General features: G+C 46.3%; 1 protein-coding gene across 1 annotated transcript in view; it reads right to left on the bottom strand.

Annotated features, from left to right (window-relative positions):
* VAT1L (vesicle amine transport 1 like) overlaps positions 1-27,530 on the bottom strand; it is a 79,942-nt gene that overhangs the window by 10,503 nt on the left and 41,909 nt on the right. The gene's annotated exons all lie outside the window — the stretch shown is intronic.

Raw genomic sequence — 27,530 nt, 5'->3', positions numbered from 1 at the left:
AATACAAAGATGGAGGAACAGAAAAGAACTGGAGGAGAGGGAACATGGAAGACTAACAAACTTCTTTCTTGACCCCACCTCCAAAAATCCAAGCGTGTAACCTTGGCTTTCCATATGCATTTCGCATACAGTCCAGACATAGGGCTTGGCTTATAAATTTCACTGCATGAATCACCACCAAGGTTGGCTTTAATATAAGGTGGATGAGGCAAACACTTCAGGTGGGAGATGGCAGCAAGCTTTTGGAGGTGAGCACTCATCATCCTTCTTTGTAGATCCTATTCTAACCCGTTGCCTTCAAGCTTGGTGAATGGCCCTGCCCCAAAGGCCATGACACAAAAAGACAGGATTCATCGGTAGTAATACTACCTAGCATTCATCAAAATCCCTTTTGACAGGTGTGCCACCCCTGTGAGGCGGGACAAAGGGTCAAGATGCCCTATAGCCACCCCTTTTCCAGCCAAACCCCTCCAACCTCTTCCCATTGGCCTACAGGGCCATGGTGGTGACACCTCACTTCAGGGGCCATTCCTGAGACCGCGCTTTGGTCACAGGGGACTCCGGTGTCTATGAACCCCTCCTATAGGCCCACGGTGGCCTCATCAACCCCGTATGTCACCCTAAAGCGCCGCCCACCCAGGAGGAGGGCCCTGGGTTGATTCTTGACCCTTTGTCCTGCCCCGCAGGGGTGGTGCACCTGTCAAAAGTGATTTTGATAATTGCTAGGTAGTATTACTACTTTCATCTGCCATTCCACTCAGCTTTAGGACAGTTGAAGGGGATGCCAGCAAACTATCTTGGGCCAGTCTCAGCCCCTCCCTAATGTACCTCCCTACATCTGTCTGCAGGATTCTGGCAGTTGAGACCCCCCCCCCACACACACAAAGTAATGTGCCGACGTTTTGTGTTCTCTGGTATACTATTCAATGATCAGATGTTCAAATTAATATCACAAAATTGAAATGTGTGGAAACAGCTGGCTGCACCATGCATGGCTCCTTAGGCTTTGGTTGGTCATGCACGTGATTCTGCAGACATGCGCACTGGAAAAGGGTGAGCAGAATTCAGCTCTGAGGCTGTGACTCTGCCATTAGACTGGCCAGATCCATCAACCGAAGGCAGGTTCAAAAGACAAAGATTAACAGAATAGCCCCGAGCTGAGGAAACAGTTTTCAGTATCCAAGGTCAACTCTGCTCAATCTTCCCTTCCTACAGCAGTCCATTTCTAACCACTCAAATTATCCTTCCTGTCAGCAGTCTGTTCCAGCACGAACTGTGTTTCCGAGCAGAAAACCTTTCTCAATCTATTATCCATCATCTGGAGGTTGATCTGTAAGGTTGTTACTCACTACCTTTTTCGTTCTTTTCTCTACTCCACAGCACAACCTCAACCTCAACTTCTCTGCGATGGCGAAGAAGATGGGACAAAGCTCCACCAACATTCACTTGTTGGCTCCAGCCAGGAACCTAGTAAGGAGTGGGTCTTCTGCACAAGAAAGGGCAGGACATAAGATTGGAATCAGTGGGTCAAAGAAGATCCTTGCTTGACTGGTGCACATCACTCTGGGTCCATGATGAATGGGAAGTGGGATTCATCCCCTACAATCCTCACAAAATTCACCCTAAAAGGTTCTATTTGCTGTGGGAGGGAAACTGATATGAAATAGCACAACGTGTTTCATGTATGGTCCAGTTCGCCCCAAAGAAAGGCATGGTTTAAATTCTGAATGATAACAGGTGTGGCAACCTGTGTGTGTTCTATATCATCAAGTCAGAACTGACTCATAGTGATCCTCATAATAGGGATTTCAAGGTAAGTGAGATATTTGTGTGGTTTTATCTTTTCCATGGAAGATGGAAGATAACGGAAGTGAGAGCTGGACCATAAAGAAGGCTGAGTGCTGAAGAATTGATGCTTTTGAATTGTGGTGCTGGAGGAGGCTCTTGAGAATCCCCTGGATTGCAAGGAGAACAAACCTATCAATTCTAAAGGAAATCAAGCCTGAGTGCTCACTGGAAGGACATGAGAAGACTCCCTGGAAAAGACCCTGATGTTGGGAAAGCGTGAAGGCAGGAGGAGAAGGGCACGTCAGAGGATGAGATGGTTGAATTTGACCCAGCTCCGGGAGGCAGTGGAAGACAGGAGGGCCTGGAGTGCTCTGATCCATGGGGTAACGAAGAGTCGGACACGACTAAACGACTAAACAACAACATCTTTTCCACGCACCTCCCAATGAATTTCCATGGTCCAGTGGGGATTCAAATCCTGTTTTCTAGGCTCCTAGAATGTCACTCTATCCACTATACCACACTGGACATCTTTAATAATAATAATTATGTGCCATTAAGTCACATGGAGATGGAGGCGAACATGTAAGCCAGCCAGCCTTCCGTGTCTCTCTTCACCTAGAAATTACATAGCACTTGGTGGGTTGAGTATATAGATGTGCAGAGGACACCAAACGTTCCTGAAGCTACTCAAGAGACATGGACAAGCCACGTCTCCACATTCCAACACTTTAGGCCAATGCCTACATAGTGCTAAAGTTCATTTCACAACATGTCAAGTCCACAAGAACTGCACCATAAATTTAAAGTCCTCGTTGACTTGGGACAAATCGCCCCCAAGAAACACCTCTTCCCACATGACGAGTCCTGAAGTGGCAATTGAACAATCCTGGTACATATTTGAATTCTTATGAATTCCCAGACTGTCCAGCTGGAACACCATGACGTCAGTCCAGCTGGCGCCTGTTTGGGCAGAGATTCACCAATATTTGTTCTCATAATTTTTTCAACAAGGAAATCATGAAGCAAGGGCTTCCTCAGAGGACTCTCGCACCAGCTGGCTGCCATAAAAGACAATTAGAAAACAGCAGAGGGGAGATTATTGTTGACGGCTGTGGAATGTGGGGAAAAATGTCGTTTTTGGTTTTCTAAAGTTGCAGCTGAAATGAACTTTGGAAGTCAGATCATTAACCACAGAGATCCACTGTGAAACAAACTTCTTTCATATTGTCTCAAATGTCAAACCTAAATTCTACCACCTGTGAAATCCGCATATAAGTTTGAGGCCTAATGCTGTACAAATTGGAAAAATTGTCCGTATGTATCATCATGCTGCTCCAGTTGCAAGACATCGCTTACACAGTTGAAGGACTGGGACTTTCAGACTAGCAGGTATCATTTAACCCCACCCTCCAGGTACCACCTGCTGGTTTAGGCCAAGGGCCCATGTCAGTCCAGCATCCTGGATCTCTCAGTGGCCCCACCAGATGCCTCTGGGAGCCCATGAGACAACGAAAGACCTTTCTCCTGATCCCCCTCCCCTGCATCTGGCATTTGGAGATACCTTCCTTTTAAGCCTGGAGATGAGACATCCCCATCATGGCTTGTCACCTGTGATGGACTTTTCCTCCAGAAATCTGTCCCATCTTTAAATAGACTTTGCCCAGCCAGTTCAGGACATGGTATATGGTCATCCTTCCCACATTGTACCTTGATAATAAGAAGTTAAATTGTGTTGAGAAATAGTTACTTGTCTAAATAATGGAATGAGTTTTGTCACTTAGTTGGGATTTGGGGAATTTTGGTATTTCTTGTCTTATATTCAGTACCCACACTCTGAATTCAATAGATGACTGTTGCCTTGCTTGTGTGCCTCCATGTTGGCTGATGTTGGCAGATGGGCAAGAAGGGTAGGGCCCTCTCAGTACTGGAGTCATGAGTATCTGTGGCACTCTGTCAGTGGATGCTGGTGACCCTTACATCACAAGAACATGTTCTGGTTTCAGTCTGTTTTGGAGATAAGGCTCAGTCCTTTGGATTTGGTCCAGGAAAGTTTGGACTAAAATTCAAAATGGATTTACCATCTCTATGTCATTTGAATTGCCAGCCTCCCTCTGTCTACAAGGTCTTGGTATTACTGGGTGGAAGCTCAAGACTTAAGAGTTTACCTTGGACTATTTGGACTTTATTGGGTGCTACTAGCACCGCTCCCTGGAAAAAGACCCTGATGCTGGGAAAGAGTGAAGACAAGAGGAGAAGGGGATGACAGAGGACGAGATAGTTGGACATTGTCATTGAAGTGACCAACATGAGTTTGACCAAACTCTGGGAGGCAGTGGAAGACGGGAGGGCCTGGCATGCTCTGGTCCATGAGGTCACGAAGAGTCAGACATGACTTAACAACTAAACAACAACAACAACAACAACAACAACAACAACAACAACAACAACAACAACAACTAGTACAGCTTGGAAACAAAGCTATTTGCTATACAGCTCTCATAATCCCCGCACTGGCTATGCTGACACAAACACCTTCAAGCTTTGGCCATTAGTAATATGAAACTTTCTCAACCTGGGGCAAGATCAAAGCTATCTCAAGATAACCAAACACCCCATAAAGAAAGAATCCGGCAACATTCATGGCAGTTCTCACAAACAGTACAAGAGTAAAATGAGAAATCCTACTTTTGGCCATGCTTTGTACTTTAACGCAATAGTATAAAACTGCAGTCTTTTCCTTTTGTGAAGGAAAGCATATAAACACACAGCGCAGGCACAAAAGGAGAGGTTGAGTGCATGAGGTTGAAAAAAGTATCACCCACCTATGAAATGCTACCCTCTTTGCTATTTCATGTAAGACTGGAATACCTGACGTTTCTCAGTAGTGCACAGTTTACAGAAATGCACAGTACCACAAATTTACAAAATCACTTTAAGGCCGACAGAATAAAAACATCAGTACCTGATGGTGGGACTATTTTGTTTTGTTTTCCTTTTTTTAAACAATCATTTTGGTTGTTAGCTGCCTAGAGTGGTCCTCGTCCGACCAGATAGGCGGGATATAAATAAAATAAATAAATAATAATAAACCAAGACAGGATTTATTCTTCTGGTTTCTATTGTGTTTCTAGTACTACCTCACATTGCTACTTTGGACTTTATCAGTGAAAATCTTGTAAGTAAACGAACAAGTACTGCTTCCACTATATTGTACGGTCTTTTGTTGGGCTGGGCAAGGTCTATTAATTCTCCAGAATTTTATTTTATCTGCATTTCAGTACACATTGATCACCTTGGATCAATGTGCAGGCTGGTGGTTCCCAACCTTGTGTCCCCAGATGTTCTTGGACTAAAACCCTGAAGCCTTTGCCACTAGCTGTGCTGGCCAGAATTTCTGGCAGTTGTAGTCCAAGAACATCTGGACACACAAGGCTGGAAAACACTGGTGTAGGCTGAACGAATATAATCATTTGGGTTTTGCACTGCACTGAATTTCGTGATGCAGTTCTCAGCTTAAAAATTGTCTTCACTTACCTATGATGAAATTAAAGGCCACAGTACAATAGTAACCAGCAAACTGCTGCAAAACTAGACTGGTTCATCGAAGTGATATCAGTTGTCTGGGTTAATTGTTCCATTTCAAACTTTGTTGAAAACGAACCAAGCCTCCTTAAACTGTAACACCACGTAACAACTTTGACTGATGGGTTTGAATTTGCTTCTGAATCCATTCTGAATCTATCTGCCTTCTAAGCACGAAGTAAATTTGTTTTTCAAGTTAATATCAAGCAATTCAACTCCATTAAGCACACGCAATTTCATTATGTACGAAACTAGGATGAATATTGATTAGTACTTGAAAAACAATCCTGGAATCAAAATTATATTGCAACGTTACATTAATGCTGCATTAAGAAGAGTTTGGCGACTGACAAAATGCATAAATAAGACCCAGTGAGTTCAGTTGGTTTTATTCACTAGTATGTATGTTTAAAATTGTGTGCCCGTGTGCTGTCAAGTTGATTCCGACTTATGATTAGTGTATTGCTTATGAAGAATCTTGTGGCATCTTAAAGATCATCATGTTTCTTCAACCACACATTTCCCTGGGCATTGACTGTTTCATTAGATGCACGGAGTATCATCTCTGTTAGACTTGTATACATATCATATGCTTGGGTGTAAAGGAATTCTAACTGCCTAAAGCAACTGTCTGGTTCATGTTGAAGCTTATCATCATTGTCATCATTCATGAAGAAGGAAAGGAGAGGGTGTCCTACTATACCACCAAAGATGTACTAATAGTGTTCCTCTTAAATATAATATTACTCATTGGAACTAATGAGAATTGCCACATATACACACACCCAGAAAGGCTATATGTACAGAACTGTTTGAATAACAATTCCAATATGTCACTAAGTTTGCTTAACATTATGATACAGTCACGTTGCATCAGAACATAATGAACATGTCAAAGGTCAGAAAATTAGAACAGTCAATCATATGAAACCAAATTACAGTAGCAAACATATTAAAAAGCATGGGGGGAAAAACACAAAGAGCTGAAGGCAGAAAAGATGAAAGCAGGTAGCCAGGTAAGAAGAATCAAGAAGAACTGGGGCAATTAGAGGGATAATTAATTTCTCCCTTAACATGGTTTTTATTACATTCTAAACACATGTAGAAATAATGAGCAAATTTAGTAGTATACTAAAGTTGTCATTACAAAAGTTTGGTTGTCCAAAATGCTCCACGCAGCACTGCTTTGATCTGCTGCGCTGCCCTCAAACAAAGGGAAAGTGTGGGGAGTTACTTATCTGGGGTTACAGGATCCAGAATCCCCAGCCAGTCTTGCCACAGGCCATACTGGAAGGTGGATTTTGGGAGCTGTAGTTTGAAAAGGTAACTCACCTAAGCTTCTGGCCTGGGGAAAAAAATGGGAGTTGCCGTCCATGGTTCACACAAAGACACCGACTGTACGGCTGGTTAATAGCGTCAAAGGGACACCATCCTCACTCATACTTTGAGTTGCAGAGAGTAGGAGACGCTGTATATGTCTCATATAGGGCAGTGGTCCCCAACCTTGGGCCTCCAGATGTTCTTGGACTACAACTCCCAGAAGCCTTCACCACCATCTCTGCTGGCCAGGACTTCTGGGAGTTGAAGTCCAAGAACATCTGGAGGCCCAAGGTTGGGGACCACTGATATAGGGGACTTTCCCAACAAAGAGGATGGATGGAGGTTCAAGAAGAACTGCTAAGGGACTGGTGTGGCCATCCGTCCACCCCAGTCTGTAGCACCCGGAGCAGCTGCTAAGGCAGTTCATGATTCCAAGCTCTTGTACCAAACAGTGCCTGAAGCCAGCAGATGCCCTGCTTGAGGGCCAGCACATTTACAAAGGAATGCTGGCCAGATGGAAGAAGAGGGTCAACAGCTGCATCTGAAGATAGGTACCTACATACATGGAGCAAGATTATTGTTATGTGTCGTCGTCCATTTGGAACCGACTTAAAGCAACCCTAATGGGGCTCTTATGGACGTAGTGGTGCTGTGGGTTAAACCGAAGAAGCCTCTGTGCTGCAAGGTCAGAAGACCAGCCATCATAAGATCGAATCCACACAACGGAGGGAGCTCCCATCACTTGTCCCAGCTCCTGCCAAACTGGCAGTTTGAAAGCATGTAAAAATATGAGTAGATAAATAGGTACCACCTTGGTGGGAAGGTCACGGTGTTCCATGTCTAGTCGCGCTGGCCACGTGACCACGGAAACTGTCTTTGGAAAACGCTCGCTCTACGGCTTGGAAACAGGAATGAGCACCGTCCCCTAGAGTCGGACAAAACTGGACTAAATGTCAAAGGGAACCTTTACTTTTATCTAATGGGGCTCTTAAGGTACGTGAGATACTTAAGGAGTAGATTTGCCAGCTCCACCCCCACCCCCCAAGTGAGTTTCTATGGCTCAGTGGAAATTTGAACCCAGGCCTCCTGAGACTTTGTCCGGCTCTCTGTGCACTATATACCACAGTGAGTATCCATGAAGCAAGGAGAGGGAAGAAATTGGTGGCCACAACTCTGGCTTGCTTGACAAGTCCAGGGCAAAACTAGAGACTCCTTCCAACCCCTCCTAATTGAGTGTGACTTTCTAACAGCACTTCAGCCATAAATATCTTCTTCTATAACAATAAAATACAATATATGGTTTTAATTATACAGCCGGTCTGGTCTCCTGCATAGTTTGTAGACTGTGAACCCTAGACATCCAAAACTTGGCTTGCATAGTAAAGAGACTCAAAGGCCTCTCAGGGTTGTTTCAATTAAAAATGGATCAATTCACGTTCATTAATGAATACCAGTCTGTAGCCTACACTGCCGTTGTTCTTGTCATTAGGTGGCAAATACTAGGTCTCTTCCAGAGTTGCTTAAAAAAAAGGAGTGAGTTATTTTTTTGGGGGGGGGCAGAGAAGTGATGTTACTGAGAGCCCTTCTGTTGTTCCTGTCACTATCGCTATTACACAGAGCCACTGCTAAGGTTGGCTAAATTCATGTCGCATAAATGACCTTAGTGCAAAGGAGATGACGTCAATGGCGAAGGATACTGCAATTAATTGAAGAGTGTATGCTTCCATTCTCAGGCTGCATGACTCAGACACAGTCCCATTTCTACAGCAAAGTTTTGATGAGTGATAATTAGCATTTCTCCCCCCCCCTCTTTCTTTTTTTGCAGAGCTGGGAGAAGGAGCACAATCCTAGCACAATTTTCAAAGTCTACAAGTAGGTTCAGATGGTAGCTGGGTCTCCCTTTGTCTCCTCCCCCTCTTGCTTCTCTTCTCTTCTCTCTCTCTCTCTCTCTCTCTGAGTACAACACTCTCTACTATAATGAGGGAGACCTCCGTCAGAGGAGAACAGACTTAACAGAACGCTGCAGATTGAGAAGTCTGTCTGTCTGTCTGTCTGTCTGTCTGTCTCCCTCTCTCCCTCTCTAATATATTTTTTTATCCTGCATTTTTCTTTTAAAAGGACCCAATGTGGCTTATATAAATAAAAAGACAGTATTTAAAAGCTAAAAACAGTAAGCGTACATACATTAAAAATAAGAATTAAACAAACATATTAAAAAACGTAAATAAAAATCTATTGAACAGCAGCAAGGCACAAGCATCCATTAAAAAAAAAAACCCTCTCAGACAGTCACTCAGGGAGAGTTTGCCTGAAGAGAAAGGTCTTTGCCTGCTTGTCGAATTGCACATGGCCCGTGGTCCAGAGAGGAAGAAGGAGGGGAGGATAAAAGAAACATCACTGATGCAAGAGAAGCTGGAACCGAATGAAAAGAGAAATACTTCAGTAGAAGAAGGTACTGGGAGCAGGGAGAGAAAGCAGAGGATGAGACTGGCCAATTTTTAACCTCACCAAAGTCAGTGTATATTTACTTGTGGAAAGCAGTCAGAACAATTACGTCAGAGCTGTCTCCCCTTCTTTCCAGTTTGATGTCTTGACCATAAAAGCCCTTAAAATAATTATTTTGGCTAATGGAGCCTTCTACAATTCAATCAAATCTATGGGTGCCATTGTACCATCTCTGCCCAGGAAGGAGATTTTGTTATTGAAACAGAATTGTACCGGAAAATTTTTGACCATATGACTATTATGTATTGTTTATTGTTAATAACAGAACAGATTTATATCCAATGGCCAGAACCACTTTACTGCCTATTTACCCTTGCAGAAAGGAAGCTGTCTATATTTTGGTGGCAAATTGCCACTTATTAACAAGGTGCTGGCTACACGGCTCATATGTGCCTGATCGCACTACCAGCAACATGCTGGAGAACACAAGCTGTGCCTTGTTAATGAGTGGCAATTTGCTGCCAAAATGTGTGCAGTTTCCTTATGTGTGTGCGTGTCAAGTCCGAACTGGCGAATAGTGACTGTAATAGGACTTTCAAGATAAGTGAGATATTTAAGGAGTGGTTTTATCAGTTCCATTCCCCCAGTGGGTTTCTGTAGCCAAATGGGGATTCAGTATCAATTCTCCAGGGTCATAGTCCATCACTCTGTCCACTACACCAAATGTAACTTGGCAATAAGATTCTGGCCGCCACATTTTCATTTTATATGCATCCTAAATGCTCTGCAGCTTCCTTCCTTCCTTCCTTCCTTCCTTCCTTCCTTCCTTCCTTCCTTCCTTCCTTCCTTCCTTCCTTCCTTCCTTCCTTCCTTCCTTCCTTCCTTCCTTCCTTCCTTCCTTCCTTCCTTCCTTCCTTCCACTCCACTCCACTCCACTCCACTCCACTCCACTCCACTCCACTCCACTCCACTCCACTCCCTTCCCTTCCCTTCCCTTCCCTTCCCTTCCCTTCCCTTCCCTTCATTTCCTTCCTTCCTTCCTTCCATTCATTTCCTTCCTTCCTTCCTCCCTCCCTTCCTTCCCTTCCCTTCCCTTCCCTTCCCTTCCCTTCCCTTCCCTTCCCTTCCCTTCCCTTCCCTTCCCTTCCCTTCCCTTCCCTTCCCTTCCCTTCCCTTCATTTCCTTCCTTCCCTTCATTTCCTTCCTTCCTCCCTCCCTCCCTTCCCTTCCCTTCCATTCACTTCCATTCTATTCCCTTCCTTCCTTCCCTTCCCTACCATTCATTTCCTTCCCTTCCATTCATTTCCTCCCTTCCCTTCCCTTCCCTTCCCTTCCCTTCCCTTCCATTCCATTCCATTCCATTCCCTTCCATTCATTTCCTTCCCTTCCATTCATTTCCTTCCTTCCCTTCCCTTCCCTTCCCTTCCCTTCCCTTCCCTTCCCTTCCCTTCCATTCCATTCCATTCCATTCCCTTCCTTCCTTCCATTCATTTCCTCCCTTCCTCCCTTCCCTTCCCTTCCCTTCCCTTCCCTTCCCTTCCCTTCCCTTCCCTTCCCTTCCCTTCCCTTCCCTTCCCTTCCCTTCCCTTCCCTTCCCTTCCATTCATTTCCTTCCTTCCATTCATTTCCTTCCTTCCTTCCTCCCTCCCTTCCTTCCCTTCCCTTCCCTTCCCTTCCTTCCCTTCCCTTCATTTCCTTCCTTCCCTTCATTTCCTTCCTTCCTCCCTCCCTCCCTTCCCTTCCCTTCCATTCACTTCCATTCTATTCCCTTCCTTCCTTCCCTTCCCTTCCATTCATTTCCTTCCCTTCCATTCATTTCCTCCCTTCCCTTCCCTTCCCTTCCCTTCCCTTCCCTTCCCTTCCCTTCCCTTCCCTTCCCTTCCCTTCCCTTCCCTCCCTTCCTTCCTTCCTTCCTTCCTTCCTTCCTTCCTTCCTTCCTTCCTTCCTTCCTTCCTTCCTTCCTTCCTTCCTTCCTTCCTTCCTTCCTTCCTCCCTCCCTCCCTCCCTCCCTTCTATTGTCCGATTGGATGCTTTCCTGATTTTTCCTGCTCATTTTTTTCTTTCCAAAATTTCAAGAAGAGTGAGTCAGCACCACTGATAACTGAGCTCAATTCAGATTTGCAAGCGTTGGAGCGCTGATAACAGCTGCTCTGAGGTGTTTCTGCTTTTTCATTACAGCATCAGCATCCGAAACAGCTAGTTCCGCCCCACTGAGCCTGTTGGGAAGGGTTGCACTCAGAAGAAGAATTTAGTCTCACTGCTCTGGAGGCTTCTTTCTAGCAGTTTTCTTAGCTTGTCTGGCCAGTCACCGGCTCTTTTGATTAGTTACAAATAGGGTGGGAGAGAGAGAAGCAAGGATAATTTAGGGCCCTGAGAAGCAGATCTTGGAAGATCTGCCAATATTCTGCGTCTGCTCAAAAAACCTAAAAGGGTCTTAATCTCCTCCACTCATGATTACAATGGTAATGTCTAATTACTCAAGTGGGTGGCTGGAAATGTATAGATTAGCAGGTTCCTTCTAGACAAAATCTAACTTTGGGAAAAATTCTACAATCTTTGCAGTTTTTCGGAGTCCAGCAAAATATAGGGTATCGGAAAGCCATAGCAAGAGAAGTAGGAACTGGCATCAGGCTGTTCCTGCGAATGCATGCTGGCAGCTTTGCCCGTATCTCCTTACTCATTTCCCAAAGACTCTGAGATCTGGCTAATTTGTCACTTTTGGCAATGGGTATTTAGGAAAGGGGCCTTTGCCAGACTGTTCAGATCAGATGGAACCACCTTGTTCCAAGTCTGTTTTCATTTACCAAGAGCTACAGCTCGTTATTGCTAATTGCCATGGATCTTTCAGGCATCAGCAGTGCCTTGATCTTTCTCCGAGTCCTATAGACCTGTGGTCCCCAACCTTGGGCCTCCAGACGTTCTTGGACTTCAACTCCCAGAAATCCTGGCCAGCAGAGGTGGTGGTGAAGGCTTCTGGGAGTTGTAGTCCAAGAACATCTGGAAGCCCAAGGTTGGAGACCACAGCTATAGTCAACTTGGTCCTCATGAAGATGCTAAGACAGGGGTCTCAAACTGTGGCCCTCCAGATGTTCTTAGCCTACAGCTCCCAGAAGCCTTCAGCACCACCCCTGCTGGCCAGGATTTCTGGGAGTTGAAGTCCAAGAACATCTGGAGGGCCACAGTTTGAGACCCCTGTGCTAAGATATACGCACAAACATTTTTTTAAAAAAATGGTTTGTTACCAAACATGCAAAGTCTTCTCTGTTTAATCCTTCTATTCCTCTAGAGTCTTGTGCTCAGAGAGAGAGAGAGAGAGAGAAGGAGATGCACCAAGCTATGATCTGAACCTACTACTAGACTTTAAACATCAAACATTTACTTAATATAGTCATCAGAATATGCATTATGTTAAATATTTCTGAGGCAAACAACAAAATAGAAAGACAACACTCTAGTGTTTCCAGTCTTTTCCATCAGTAAACATAACAAAGGAAATGTTATCACAGAAAAATCTGGAGTGACAAAAAAACACATTTCATTATTTAATCCCTAGAAAGAGTACAGCTTGAGAAAGAAACCCTCCGAATATCAGATTCGCTTTTCTATTTTTGCCTTTTGGGTACGCATTGTGTATGTCATAATGAAGCGACTGGTATAGGAAGTCAGTGGCCAGAATCCTATTTGGTTTGTGAAGCATAAAACTGAACTTCTGGAACAGGTGTGTAGCATCTTGACGACTGGCTGTTATGTCCTTGGATATAGGCAGGTCTGCACCCAGTCGAGAACCTGGATGTCCTAAAGATGACCAGAAAGTTGCAAACACTGTTTTGCACTATTTCCTTTAATTATGTGATGTTTTGCAGGAGGATTCTGGCTAATATCTTAGTGGATATGAATGGATGGATATGATAGTGGTCCATACTTTCAGATATCTAAAAGACGTCAAACTGCCCCAAAGTTGTAGTGGACTTGCCATGATCTGGATCTTAAGTAATAACCAGGACTTGAATGCAGATAGCAAGGGTCTACCAGCAATCAACCCTGAACCAGACATTCAGGATCCCCTGGAAACCAAAGGCGCCAATCAAGATCACCTGTAAGAGTGATTCTTGAGCTGCTCCTCATGGATAAAGCATTGACCTCCATCACTCCTAAAACAGAGGCTTCCTATCATATGCCCTATCGGCAGGCAATACACCAGGTGGGAAACTTTAGGAGAAGCAATGGGACTCTTGACTGCAGGCCAAGGTGGTTCCAGAACCACCAAGTGTACAAGAGCTGGAGTGAAGATTTTCCGGGGTCAAGAGATTAATTTCTAGTGCCCTGTCCAAGGTCCTGAAAACTCTGCATCTCACTCACTTGCCCATGGATTATATCAGGGTGTGACCTTCTCTTTGCTGCTGGACTACAGTTCTAGTCAACCATAGCCAGCACAGTTGAAACTGAGTGATCATGGGAGTTGCAATACAACAACATCTAGAGACCCACACATAGCCCAGTTCTCAACTGCACTTTGGCTTTCTTTCCTCAGGCATCTACTGTTCTCACCCACATATGGATCTCTCAGTTCTGGGCCTCCATCTCTGGAATCTTAGACACAGGCTGAACTTCACTGGTTGTTACTCAGCTCATGAGGTTAGGATTGCTGCCTGCATCTCCCATCTCCAATGGGCTCTGCTTTCATAAGACAGGATGGGAAAGACCTACTCCTCTGCATGGTCCCTTCCTATTGCTGACCAAGGGGACAGCATAGAAGTCTCAGGAGAGTGTAAGTAAGTGATACAGAATAATCAAATCAAATGGGGAGGGAGGAGCCGGTAGGGGTGATAACAGGAGAAGGGAGGAAAAAGAGATGCAGCTTGGTGAGCATCATCCAATGTACAGTGGCTCCCCCAATATTGTGTTGTATTCTAGGATCCAGATGACCCATAAATTACATTTCCTTCATTGCTATAGAGCATCAGGTCCACATATGCAGAAGTATTCAGATGTTTTGGGGCCATGGAGGCAGGGAATTGCGGGCCCTCCCAGTCTTCCTACAGTCATATGAGAACTTCAGCAGAACTGACACATCCTGTATAGAGATTGGCATGAACTGGGAAAATGGCGGTTCATGATGGTTCATGATCATTATTCACAAACCATGAACTTTCACAAACTTTCCAGTGAAATGAACCATTTTGTGCTTCCTGTGAATCAGGATTTCCAGCATGGCCCCTGCATGTGTTAGAGATGCCGAACTCGCAGTAAGTATTCAGCTGACTCTCATCACCATCCCTTCTAAGTTTGGCAGAGACTGGATTTAGGGTGTCCAAGTTATAACCCCCACTGAAGCATGGCCCCCCAGGAAAGGGCCCTTTAGGTGCTGGCTAAACATGGAGAGGGTGGAGAGGAGAGTCCGTTGAAGACTCAGTACACGTTTGGTGTCTCTAACTCACATGGGAACCATTTTACTGCTCCGGGAAATTCACAAACCATGAAGCATATGAATCACCAGCTCTGATAATCGTTTGGCATTTTGCTTTGTTCTGGGCAAGCGTCTTTCCCTGAAGTACCACAAAATGAACCACAGACTGGTCCAATACATGGCTTTTTTGCTTTGTGGTTTATTTCATGCCAATCTCTAGCCCTGTAATTTACTTTCTTTCACCTGACAGCTAATCCAGAGGTGGCAGCAGCTCTAAGTCACTGAGGGAGGCCCACTGCAGTCCATCTGGCAGGGACCGCTGCTGCTTAGGACAGGGGTGGGCAAAATACAATCTGTGAGGCAAATGGAGCTTCCCAGGGCCCCCCCAGTGTGCTCCCCACCACTTCCCTTTTTAACAAATGTCTCCACAGGCCTTCTAAGTGGATAAAGGAGACAATTTCTACTTCTTTTTTTCAGCCCTTGGCCCGTTTTAGGGAGCTTCCTTTAAAACCAGAAATGACTCCCAGTTTCTTGGGGGTTTTTTTGGGGGGGAAAAAGGTCCTTCCAGGCCTAAAGCAGGTTGGAGAAGGAAATAGTGGAAGTGTCCCACTTTTCTCTCCAAGAGGGCATGAGAGGCATTTTTCTGCTTTTTTAAAAAAAAAAATATGTGGGAGCATTGTGTGTGGGGACCCCTCAAATTTCCAAAGGTGAACAAATTTGTTATCTGGAAGTTGCCCCACCCCACCAGCTTAGGACATGTACAATTAAGTTCATACATAGAATACTCGGCCATGGGGCCGATTCAAGGCTCTGGTGGGCCCTGGGCAAAAGATATAATAGTGGGAGGGGGGCAAGGGGCTTCCTCCTCCCTCCCTCGCCCTGACCTCCCACCTAAATAGGTCACTCAACGTGAACAATATAATACAACATAAATAAGACTGGCTCGTTAAGGTAATCTTGGTAGCAGGAAATACATGAACAATGCTTAGGTAAACAAACAATATAACAATGAAATGTACATGGAGCTTATGAGGGGGGGGCGAGGCAAGGGAAGCCTAAAGCTGAGCTCTAAAGCACTCTGCACATGCTCAGAGAAGAGGAAAACTTGTGCACATTGTGTGCAGAACCTGCCGAGGCTGCAATCCACAGCAGGCCCCATGTGGAAGGGAGGTTGCTGATACTGCTTTGGCCACTCCATCGCCCTCTTCATGGGGGCCCCTACAGACTGTGGGCCCTGGGCAAATGCCCACTTTGCCCTCTGAATAAAGCACCCCTGCTGGGCCACATGCAATGGTAGGGACGTCTTCTTAGATGTTCTGAGCTCTAGGTGTGAAGCTCATGGGTATGGTCTGGTGAGCAGCCCCAAACACCTGTGTTGGGCGCACAGAAGAACATCAGAGGAGTGCCATGGGGCACTGATAATTTTGATGTTTTCGAGATCATTAGAGAGATAAACAGTGATTCAGTTTTTCAGACTGAGTGGGGAAGAAGACACAGGAGGAAATGCTGATGTTCACACTAAGTAATTATTGCTTGAGTCAAAAGCATCACCATGCATTAGTGACCTGGAATGATCACATCATTAAATAACCCGTTCATTGGTATTCTGGTCTAACCTTTCTATTTATTCTCACACTGACTCATGCTGTGCAGGCTCATTATGGGATGTCATAGCTTAAGTCAGTCACAGTGGCTGCAAGTCTACTGAATTCGGAAATATTCCAACGTGTACGGCATAAACCTGGCGATGGAGCAACACAGCAACCATTTCATCCTGTTTAGTTACTGGATGATTCCCCACCAAAAATCTCCCCCAACTACTGCTAATATTTTAGAGACTATAAGATTAGCAACATGGAAATCATTCTTACACTGAGTTGTAAGGATATTGTTGCTGTTAGATGCTGTCAGGTTGCTTCTGAGGGTTTAAGAAGGTTTTTGAAGTATATCGGAGTTTGAAATCGGAGTTTTCCGATTTCAAACCTCCGCTGCCTTGTCGCTATATCCACTCATGGAAAAGGCTTCAGGAGTTAACCTCGAGGCAAAATTCGGAGCTGGAGTCCCGAAGGCAGCATGTGTCGTTCTGCCAACTCCTGCGACATTGCTGGAACCAGTTGTATTGGCTCTTGCCTTTCCATTGGACCATTTCAGCAATGTGGAGAGGGGGGATCTGCTGCTTGGGTAACAGCTTATCCTCCATATTACCTTACCCGGGCATTCATGCTCTGGAGAGGACACTCCTCGATTCAGAGCACGTTACCATAGTCTCTCGAGACTGAAGGATGCCTATGCTATGAAGTATATGAGACACCTCAACCTGAAGGGCCTTCAAAGCAACATTTTGAATAATAACTCTGCTGAGTTAAGAAAAGGAAAATATAGTTTAAAAAGAGGGGGAAGAGAGAATCAATTATGAAAAGTTAGGATTATTAATTCTTACATTTACTCTTGAGTGCAGTTGTTCCATTGTCTCCTATGATGAATGAGAATAAACCTCATTGCTTTAAGAGAGAGTTATTTGTATGTACAGCCAAAGTCAAGCTTGGATAAATTTATATGGGATTTACTTCAGTCACAAAGACAGGAAGGAGGTATCAACATCGACTTCCCTTTATTTGCCCCCTTCCAGGCCCAATTGACTCAATGAAAGTGTGGGGACTAAGATAAAGCCAGGTAGAACAGGGCCAAACAGCCCGAAAAGCCTACAATGACAATCGGAACCCATTTGTGAAAGCCTTCGAGAATACGCCAGGTAGATCTCTCTGAACGCTCTATAGCTTTGGTTTGTGAGCATTTTATTCGCTTTTTTGATCAACAAATATATATTTATACATATTGCTTTGATTCATTTTTGTGTGTGGATGTTATCCACATTGATTTGGGCAGCTTCTTGGAAAGGTAATATTTAAAAGAATTCGGTTTATTTATCAGTTATACCCAGTGCAATGTATTGAATAGAATCATGGATCAGACCTTAGGACACTTTGATTTGGCTAAGGAAGCCTGGGATCAGGGTGGAACAGGTAAAGCCATTCCTCAAATCTCTCACTTGCCTTGAAAGCCCCATAAGCGTAGCTATAAGTTGGTTTTGACTTACGACACATAACACATACATTGATCGGTCCATTTCTTCCTAAGAACTCTGTGTTGTTCTAGCCAAAATGGCAAGCAGGTGAATGAAAATGTAGACTGAATTCAAAAGATACTTTTAAAACCCTCACAAATCACAGTTCCATTAAAGACTTATTCATGATTCCAAGAACGGGTGTGCTTTGCAAATTCCCCACTAGACTATGAAGAGTGAGTAGGCTTGGTAAATGAAGGAGTCTAGAGTTTTGAACAGATTGTATTTGCATACGTCTGAGGCGAATGTCAGAATGACAGGCTAGATTGCTGCCAAATGTTAAATGAAGTGTTACAAAACAAATAACAGAATGTTGCTGTGTAAGACTACCAATATCTGATGCCCTGTTACTGAGTTTGGGTGATGTTGGTGGGTCTGTGGGCCAGTTTTGTCCTCCTCTTAGTAATCATCTCAGGCTGTACCCCAGCAAAATTTGGCAGGAAAAAGCCTCGTTTGAAAGCATAATTTTAATTCAGCAGCAAACCACAACAAGCCGTTTAAAACTCATATTGGAGTCTTTCATTTTCCTGTAGCAAATTGCTACAATGTTGAGTGCTTCTTTAAAAAAATAACTGCTTTTGTAGTCTTCTAACCCCTGTTCTAAAAATTTACCGTAATTTTCCTTAGGCTTAATTACAAGGAGTGAGAGCTTTGAGCTAAGCTGGCCGAAATCGAACTGGCAATTTACACTTGCATCAGGGAAATCTCTTAAGTCTTGGCAGCAAACCACTGCTTATTCATGAGGTGCGGGCTGCATGCTTGGGCCCCTTTGCTCAGTCATCCAGGAACACAACCAGCACCTTGTTAGTGAGAGAGCAATTTGCCACTGTGACTTTACGAATGTCTCTGAAACTTAATTTGGTCACCCAGAAGTTTCCACACTGGAACTTCGCAGACACTGTCCAGCCATCTCACCCTCTGTCGTCCCCTTCTCCTCTTGCCTTCACACTCTCCTAACATCAGGGTCTTTTCCAGGGAGTCTTCTCTTCTCATGAGATGGCCAAAGTACTGGGGCCTCAGCTTCAGGATCCAGTGTTCTAGTCTCCTGTTATAATGCCATCTGCAATTTCCTCTCTACCTGTTTGTTTCACTCTGCCATCTTTTCCAAACTCAGTGTACCTCACAGATGTGTTTGAGCATAATTCCCGTTATCCTCAACTAGCATTAATTTGATAGATCTGGAGGGTACCAGAAAGTTGCCATAACATGTCGAAACCAGACTGCAAGTCTCTTAAAGCAATGGCTATTCTCGTTTGGCTGAAAGTTGAACTTTGTAGATGATTGGTGCTATCAGTGGTGAAAAGTTGGCTGGATAGCTCAGTGATTAGGTCTCTAGCCAGATGTTAGGAGTTTGACTCCCACGGAGCCTCTTGCGAGAAGAGCTAGCTTTGGGCTCTTGAGCAAGCTGTTCAGTCCCAGAAGAATGGAATGGTTAATCACTTCTAAATTCTCGATACCTAGAAAACTCAGGAAAGGGTCACTTTGAGTCAGATGATGATGATGACGTGGTGAGAATCCAGCAAAATAACATGTTCTGGCAGCAAGCAAACATTCTCTAACTTTTTCTGCACAACTTCCAACTTGTTTCTTCTAAACTGTCTGAAATCTTCCCCTATTTCTAGTATTTTAGCCTATTCTTAGCCCATTCTAGCCCATTTCCCTCCCAAGAGAAGCACTGACACCCAAGGGCCAGTGAACTGCCTGAAATACGACAAAATCCATAGTGTGATATAACTGAAATCAAAAGTACACAAGAGTAAGACAATTCAAGTTCTTAACACAAGGATCTATGATAGTACAGAACAACAATAAGATGCAAAGAATATTTGTCAAAGATCAAATTGATAGCAGGATTTCCCAAGAAATCAGGGTACAAAAGAGTGAGCCCGCCGCTAAGTCCTCGGACTTTGAGCGGGTGGGCGGGGTTTGCCACCCACCCCGGAAGGACACGAGGCATCGCGAGATCGGGCTTGGCCGAGCGGGGAGAGCAGGTTTTAAAAGGGGGCTCTCCACCCGCATCGGCCTCTTTCGTTTCTGGGCAGACCGGGTGTCGCGTCGCTGTGACCAGCGTTGGGAGCTGCGTCACGGCAGGGAAGACGGAGGAGCCGGAGGATCGGGCGTCAGCTACGAAGAGACGGTGGGGAAAGGGAGCCGGGTGGTTGGGCTTGCTAGCCCACACGGACTTCGTTGGGGGAGTGATTCCCGAGGAGCGGGGAGGCGGCGGCGGGGGAACAGTGGGTCCCACGCGCCCGCACACCCCGCTGTATTTTCCCCTCCCTTCTCCCTGCAAGGCCTTCTGCCCTCCGTCCGGCGACGAGCGGCCCGGTATGACGGGGCCGCTGCGCAAGGCGGGCGAGTAGGGCGAAGTTTTCGTCCGCGGCCGCATCCCCGGCCTTGAGGTCGAGTGCTGGGGTGCGGGACGGGCAGTGAGCAGGCGTGAGTCGCCGGTGGGGGGTTTGATGGAGGTTGCGGCGGCTGGGCCCAGCACAAGGGGTAAAAGAGTATGGCCCCGGCCCTCCCCCCTCCCGCCCTCCGTGCGTTTTGTCCCCCTCTCTCCCCTTCCGCCCTCCACCCCCCTCTGTGCGGCCTGCCCCGACTTACTGGCGTTGGTGCGGTGGGAGCCGGCCGGCCACGTGCGGCGGCCATTTTGTATATGGCCGCCATTTTGTGTGAGTCGGGGGGGGAGATAGGAGGAGGCCCATTTCAATTAAAAAAAAAAAAAAAGAAATAACAGGAGTTGGAAGACATAAAAGGAAAGATATATATTAAAAAAAAAAAAAAAAGAAAAATGGGTGGTACATTATGAGGGGAGACTAAAGAAAGAAGGAGGGCGCTTGCGTGACTACAGTAAATAAATAAATAAATAAATAAATAAATAAATAAATAAATAAATAAATAAATAAAAAAGAAATAGGATTATAATGATGAAGCATGGACATGGGCTTTGGCATAGGCAGGTGGGATTTGTGATGCGAGGGTCAGGAGGAGATCAGGAATGGTGATGAATGTGCAAAGCAAATACAAAAAAAAAAAAATTAAAAATTAATTAATTAAAGCCTGCTATTAATAATACAATAATGATGGGGAATAATTATAATAATAATGATAATAATGATAATAATAATAAAAAAAAAAAAAAAAGAGAGAGAGAGATAAATGCAGGAAATAATAATTATGAAACATAAATACAAGAACATATAACAGAATAAATAAATAACTAAATAAATAAATAAATAATAATTTAAAAAAAAAAAAAAAAGAGGGAGAGCGGATTGAGGCTGCTATAAGGGCCGCAGCGGGCATGGGTGCTGGATCAGCACATGCCTGGGCTGGGCGGTTGGGAGCTCTCTAGGGTCGTCTAAGGCAGGAGCGGTGTCATTGGCGGGCGGCAATTGTGTGGTAGCCATGTGGGGTACACAAGCATGTCAATAATCATTCTGATACTGTTTTATTTTAGGACAGCCGACTGCAGCGGTTGCAAGGACGCATCGGGTGCAAGGTTGTATTTTACTGTGGTGTTCTCGGATAGGGTAATTGTAGACTGGGTAGCATCGGAGGCAGGTAGGGGAGGTAATCCCGGGTACAAGGCGAAGCGCTAATTGGGCTGAGGAATAGACCCTAAGGTTCAGACCAGTGGGGTTGACGATGGCGCCTCGTAAAGGACGAGGTACATCAAAGGGCAAGCAGCCCGCTAAGCGACAAGCCGTACCGCAGCTGTCTCCACCTCAGTCGTCTTCAGACGAGGATTCTTGGCCGATATGGCAGGAGTTGCAGGATAAGATGTCGGCAATGGAGGCTCAGAGGTTGGCCGCGCAGCAGGCGTTGCAAAAGGGGGAGCAGCCACGTAGGTCGGCTAGGGAGTCAAGGGGGCTCAAGAAATCCAGGTTGAAGGCGATCGCGCAAGATCTGATGGCTCGCTTTACCGCTTTTGAGTCTGCACAGGTAATGGATAATCAGCAGGATGCCCCCAAGTCGCCAGGCCGTTCCAGATCACGGGGCAGCGACAAGGAGACAGCGACTATTCCCAGGGACAGCAGCGCTTCAGCGGCAAGGCAAGAGGAGCTTGAAGAAGGGGAGATTTTGGCGGACTCCCCATTGGAGCCTTGCGTGGCATCAACTTCGGACGGTGAGTGTATTATTGCACCACAGCTGCAGTCTCCTGGGATGGGCTGGCCATGGCCGGGCGGTGCCACAGGTACACCACCTGGAAATGCATCACAGACACCGCTAGATAGAGGGTGCCCTAACGCGTATTGGCCCTATGTGGGACCACAATGGGGTTCATGGGGGGCACCTTGGGGAGTCACACCTCTGCCACATCAGCTAGCTAGTTCCGAGGCAGCAGGGAGTTGGCATCCGTCAGTACCTAACACGGGCTACAATTCAGTGCCGGCGACAGCCTTGCCGTACGCAGATTATGCGACGCCCGTGGGAGATCATCTGACGGCGGCCACGAAAGAGAAAATTTGGCGTGGCGAATTCGTGGACTTCTTTGACTTGCTTAATAGGGACTGTGAGAAAAAGGATTGGGACAAGGAGGACGAAAGGGAAAAGGAAAAACGTAGGAGGAAAAAGCCCGATAGGAATTGGACGAACTGGCTGCCAGGATTTGTGATTTATGCTGGGGTATTGATAAAAATGCAACCCTGGAAGGCGCCAGCGCTCTTCCAATATCTTGACACGATGATTAGGGCCTCCACGGATTTTGAAGGGTTGGCATGGCTAAGATATGATGAGGCGTTCCGCATGCGGAGCGCCATTCAGCCCAACCTGAGGTGGGACGAGCCCCATCCACGTTTATGGCTACAGCACATGACGCCAGCTAAATCAAACATGGGGGATAGGTTTGACAGTGGACATTTGAATAGACGGACACGACAGGCGCAGTTTGCCCGCCCTTGGGCGGGTCAGGCGGTTCAACCCCGCTTGTTGTGCTTTCAATACAATGCCAGGGGATCCTGTGTGAGGAAACCCTGCAGATTCAGACATGAGTGCCTCACATGCGGTGGACAACACCCGAGTATCAGTTGTTTTAAAGCGAGGCAGGACAGAGGAGCAGGTGTTGTTAGGAAGCAAGGAGGCGGGGGCGCTCCTGGAAAAGGGGCCCAGCCCAATTAAAGTGGAGATCTTGGAGGCGTGGCTGCAGTGGTATCCTAGGCATGAGGAGGCTACATATCTACTGGAGGGATTTAGAAATGGCTTTCGGATACCGGCAGTGGGAGAGCGTAAAAGTTATTTTGCGCGGAACCTACGATCAATTAAAGGAATGGAGAGTATTGTTAGGAGGAAAATAAGTAGGGAAGTTCAGGAGGGGCGAGTATTAGGCCCCTTCAAGGAGCCGCCCATTGGGAACCTTAGGGTTTCTCCGTTGGGCATTGTTCCAAAAAAGGCACATGGTGAGTTTCGTTTGATTCACCATCTCTCTTTTCCTGAAGGGGAGTCGGTTAACGATGCCATACCACCGGAATTGTGCACAGTTAGATATACGTCATTTGACGAAGCAGTTAATATGGTTAAAAAATGCGGAGTTGGTGCTGAGCTGGCGAAATGTGATGTAAAATCGGCCTTCCGGATTTTGCCAGTCCACCCAGAGGATTTTTGTTTGTTGGGGTTTCAATTTGAGGAATTATATTACGTAGACAGAGCGTTGCCTATGGGTTGTTCCGTGTCATGCGCGGCTTTTGAGAAGTTTAGCACGTTTTTAGAGTGGAAAGTTAGGCAGGTATCGCGTTGTACGTCGACGGCCCATTATCTCGACGATTTTCTTTTTTGTGGGGAGCGGAATTCAGGTAAGTGCAGGTTTCTATTAGAAACGTTCAAGGATTTAGCACGCGAGGTGTCTTTGCCTTTAGCTGATGAGAAGACTGAGGGGCCAACCACAGTCCTGACTTTCTTAGGCATAGAGATAGATACTGAGCAGCAAACGTCGAGGCTACCAGAGGAGAAGTTGAGTATTTTGAGAGCCAAAATAGGGGCATTGCTTGGGAAGTCAAAGGCGACACTTAAGGAGCTTCAGGAGATAGTCGGGCACCTCAATTTTGCTTGTAGAGTAGTGGCCCCTGGACGGGCCTTTGTTCGGCGTCTTTGTGTGGCCATGACAGGTCTTAAGCGCCCGTTGCACCGGGCACGGATAACTCAAGGTATGAAAGAGGACCTCAGAGTTTGGATGCAGTTCTTGTCAGGATTTAATGGGATTTCTTTTTGGAGGTCGGAGAGGAGTGTTCAGGTTGAGTTTCAGGTGCATTCGGACGCTTCAGGTGCTCACGGTTTTGGCATTTACCATCGAGGAAAGTGGTGTGCGGGCTCTTGGCCAGAGGCCTGGCAGGAAAAAGGCATTACGAGAGATCTCACTTTTTTAGAGTTTTTTCCCATAGTCGGGGCTTTGTGGTTATGGGCTGAAGAGTGGGCTAACTCGGTTGTGCGTTTCTGGTGTGACAATGAGGCGGTGGTGTGTATCATCAATTGCCTCACTTCACAATCAGAGCGCGTCATGAGGCTAGTTAGGGCGTTTACACTAAGGGCGCTCCAGTACAACATATTAGTACATGCTAGGCACATCCCTGGTCTGGACAACAGCATTGCCGATGCTTTATCACGTCGGCAGATGGACCGTTTCCGGCAATTGGCACCGGAGGCCAAGGAGTTGCCGGAGATTCTGCCTCAGGAGGTTTGGCAAATTGGCGTCACGACGCATCTGAGGCGATAGGCTTGGCTTTGGCGGAGAGGACGCGGAAGGGTTACGCGGCTGTGAGTAAAGAATTCATAGAATTTAGACACATGGTGAGCTTGGAGCAAGTGTGGCCCCTGCCAGTCGAACACTTGCAGCAATTTATGGTCCATTTGCATAGAAGAGGGCTGATGCCAGGGACCATTCAGGGAAAGTTGTCCGCATTGGCCTTTTATTCGAGGGTTCAAGGGTATAGGGATCATTCAAAGGATTATAGGATTAGGAAGATGCTTGAGGGGTGGACAAGGAAGAGAGGGAAGGTGCAGGATTCTAGGTCACCCATTTCTCCGGCGTTACTGCAGCAGTTAAGCGAGCAGTGGGCGAGTTTGTGCAGAGGTGAATACGAGAGGGTTTTGTTTAGGGTGGCATCGTTACTTGCATTTTTTGGTGCGCTTCGAGTTAGCGAGTTAGTGGCAACAGGTAAGGAGGACAAGTCAAGGGTGGCCTTGCAGCTAAGGGATGTCTTTCTAGGTGAGGATAGCCTGGAGGTGTTTATTAGGCGTTCAAAAACCGACCAAATGGGTAAAGGAAGGCGTTTGGTTTTGAGGCAATGCAGCGTAGAAAATCTTTGCCCGGTAAGAGCAGCAAAAGTGTACATGGAACAGCGTGGACAGGAGGAAGGGTACTTCCTTATGCACGCAGATAATTCACCTTTAACGAAGTATCAATTTTGGAGAATGACGGATTTGGCACTGCAAAAGGTGGGAGTGCAGGGATTGCGCTTTGGTACGCATTCCTTTCGGATTGGGGCGGCCTCTACGGCTGCGGCATTAGGTTATAGCCCTGAAGAGATTAAACACCTGGGCCGTTGGTCGTCAAATAGTTACAGTAATTATGTTAGGAGCCTGTCTAACGAATAGGTAGGGTGTGTTTGTATTTTGCAGGTGTTACAGTTCATGGCCGGCGGAAGGACGTTTGGATCATCGGTCATAGTTACATTTATTGGGCAGAGCGTTATGCTGCCGCCTCCCCGTGGGGGAGAGATTTAGGTTTAAGCGCTTGGGCGCAAGTTACTTGGAGAGGAATCCGCGGAATGCGTTGGATACAATTCAACAGGACGACGGCCTTCAGCACTTCACCGCCTGATATATTGGTGGTGCATCTAGGCGGCAATGATTTAGCCAGAGTCGCCGGTAAGGCATTGATATTAGATATTCTGCGGGATCTGAGGTGGATGAAGAGCAAGTATCCGTCACTGCGGATTTTATGGTCTAATATCACTCCTCGGTTGGCCTGGGAAGGCTCAGGGAGGACTGATGCGATAAATAAGGCCCGGCGGGGCGTGAATAAGGAAGTGCGTAGAGGTGTCTGCGGCGGCGGCCTCGGAGCAGTGATACAGCATCAGCGTATCCAGACGTCACGTTTGGAATTATTCCGCAGTGATGGGGTACACCTATCCGACATTGGATTGGAGTTGTTCTTGGAGGATATAAAAGGGGGCCTGCTTCGTGAGCTCCAGGGGCTCTGTGGCGGGCATGCGACATAGCCGTGCTAGTACGCATGCTGTGGCGGGTAGTGCGGAAAGAACCGGTATTTCGGTGTGTCCCAATGGATAAATCAAGTAAGCTAACAGCGCATCTGACCTTCCGGCATTGCGGATCGTGCGATCACTCTGCCTGTGGGGGGAGGATGCGCTGGGCCACTCATAGACCAACAGGCATCGGTTAAAGATGTCTGGAGGTCTGGGGTGTTTATTAGCGGCTAGACAGGATCCGACGGTTATTCGACCGAAGGAGCTTGGCGGCCGGGGACTCGCCCTTCTGATCAGATTGGGGTATGATTATACCCCAGTTTTACGGTTTTCCGCACTACAGCAGGCCCCCATATATCTTGTTGGCCGAAAGGCTGGTTAGTTGAATTACCAAGTTGAATAAAAGTGTGGCCCGCATTAACCCAAACCAATGTCTCGTGTCTTTATTCCGGGATTGGGGTGGCAAGAGTGAGCCCGCCGCTAAGTCCTCGGACTTTGAGCGGGTGGGCGGGGTTTGCCACCCACCCCGGAAGGACACGAGGCATCGCGAGATCGGGCTTGGCCGAGCGGGGAGAGCAGGTTTTAAAAGGGGGCTCTCCACCCGCATCGGCCTCTTTCGTTTCTGGGCACCCACCCGCCCGCCCTTTGATCTAGTGTGAATTGTGGTCGCCTATTTTGGGGCCGGATAGGAATTTTTGACCTTCATCCTGATTGGCTTTGGATGGGGGGATTTTTCGCCTATCCCACACTGGATCTGGGGTTGTTGGCAGTATTTAGGATGTACTATCGGTCACACTGGCGGGTAGTGCGGAAAGAACCGGTATTTCGGTGTGTCCCAATGGATAAATCAAGTAAGCTAACAGCGCATCTGACCTTCCGGCATTGCGGATCGTGCGATCACTCTGCCTGTGGGGGGAGGATGCGCTGGGCCACTCATAGACCAACAGGCATCGGTTAAAGATGTCTGGAGGTCTGGGGTGTTTATTAGCGGCTAGACAGGATCCGACGGTTATTCGACCGAAGGAGCTTGGCGGCCGGGGACTCGCCCTTCTGATCAGATTGGGGTATGATTATACCCCAGTTTTACGGTTTTCCGCACTACAGCAGGCCCCCATATATCTTGTTGGCCGAAAGGCTGGTTAGTTGAATTACCAAGTTGAATAAAAGTGTGGCCCGCATTAACCCAAACCAATGTCTCGTGTCTTTATTCCGGGATTGGGGTGGCAATCAGGAAGTGGAACTTTTTTGTGTCTTCTCCACCCAAAGACAGAAAAACAGACAGACAGGTAGCAGGCAAATGGACAGACAGATCATGCATGGGTATAAAATGCCAATTTTCTGATCGTTTCATTTGGAAGATTCAAAATGTTATCTGTACGTCACGATTTATGCAAATAGCTAGGATCTAAATCTAATTGCTCATGTTATGTGCCATTTACGTCAAGTCCAGCTTTGGGTAACCCTGATCGGGTTTCTGAGGTGTGTTCAATGCTCAAGGAGTGATTCATCATGATGCCCTCATGAGTTGCAATAGCAAATTGTGCATTTGAATTCAAGTTTCCTGAGCCCCAGTCTCACATTTTAACCCCTACATCACACAGTCTTACAGACATCTATTTGTTTATTTCAACTAAAGTAGATCCAATGACACAGTGGAACTTGC

This window comes from Pogona vitticeps, chromosome 10, assembly GCF_051106095.1.
Source record: "Pogona vitticeps strain Pit_001003342236 chromosome 10, PviZW2.1, whole genome shotgun sequence".
NCBI classification, from domain to species: Eukaryota; Metazoa; Chordata; class Lepidosauria; order Squamata; family Agamidae; genus Pogona; species Pogona vitticeps.
Note: the sequence above shows the minus strand (reverse complement) of the source record. Positions and strands in the feature narration are given on the sequence as shown.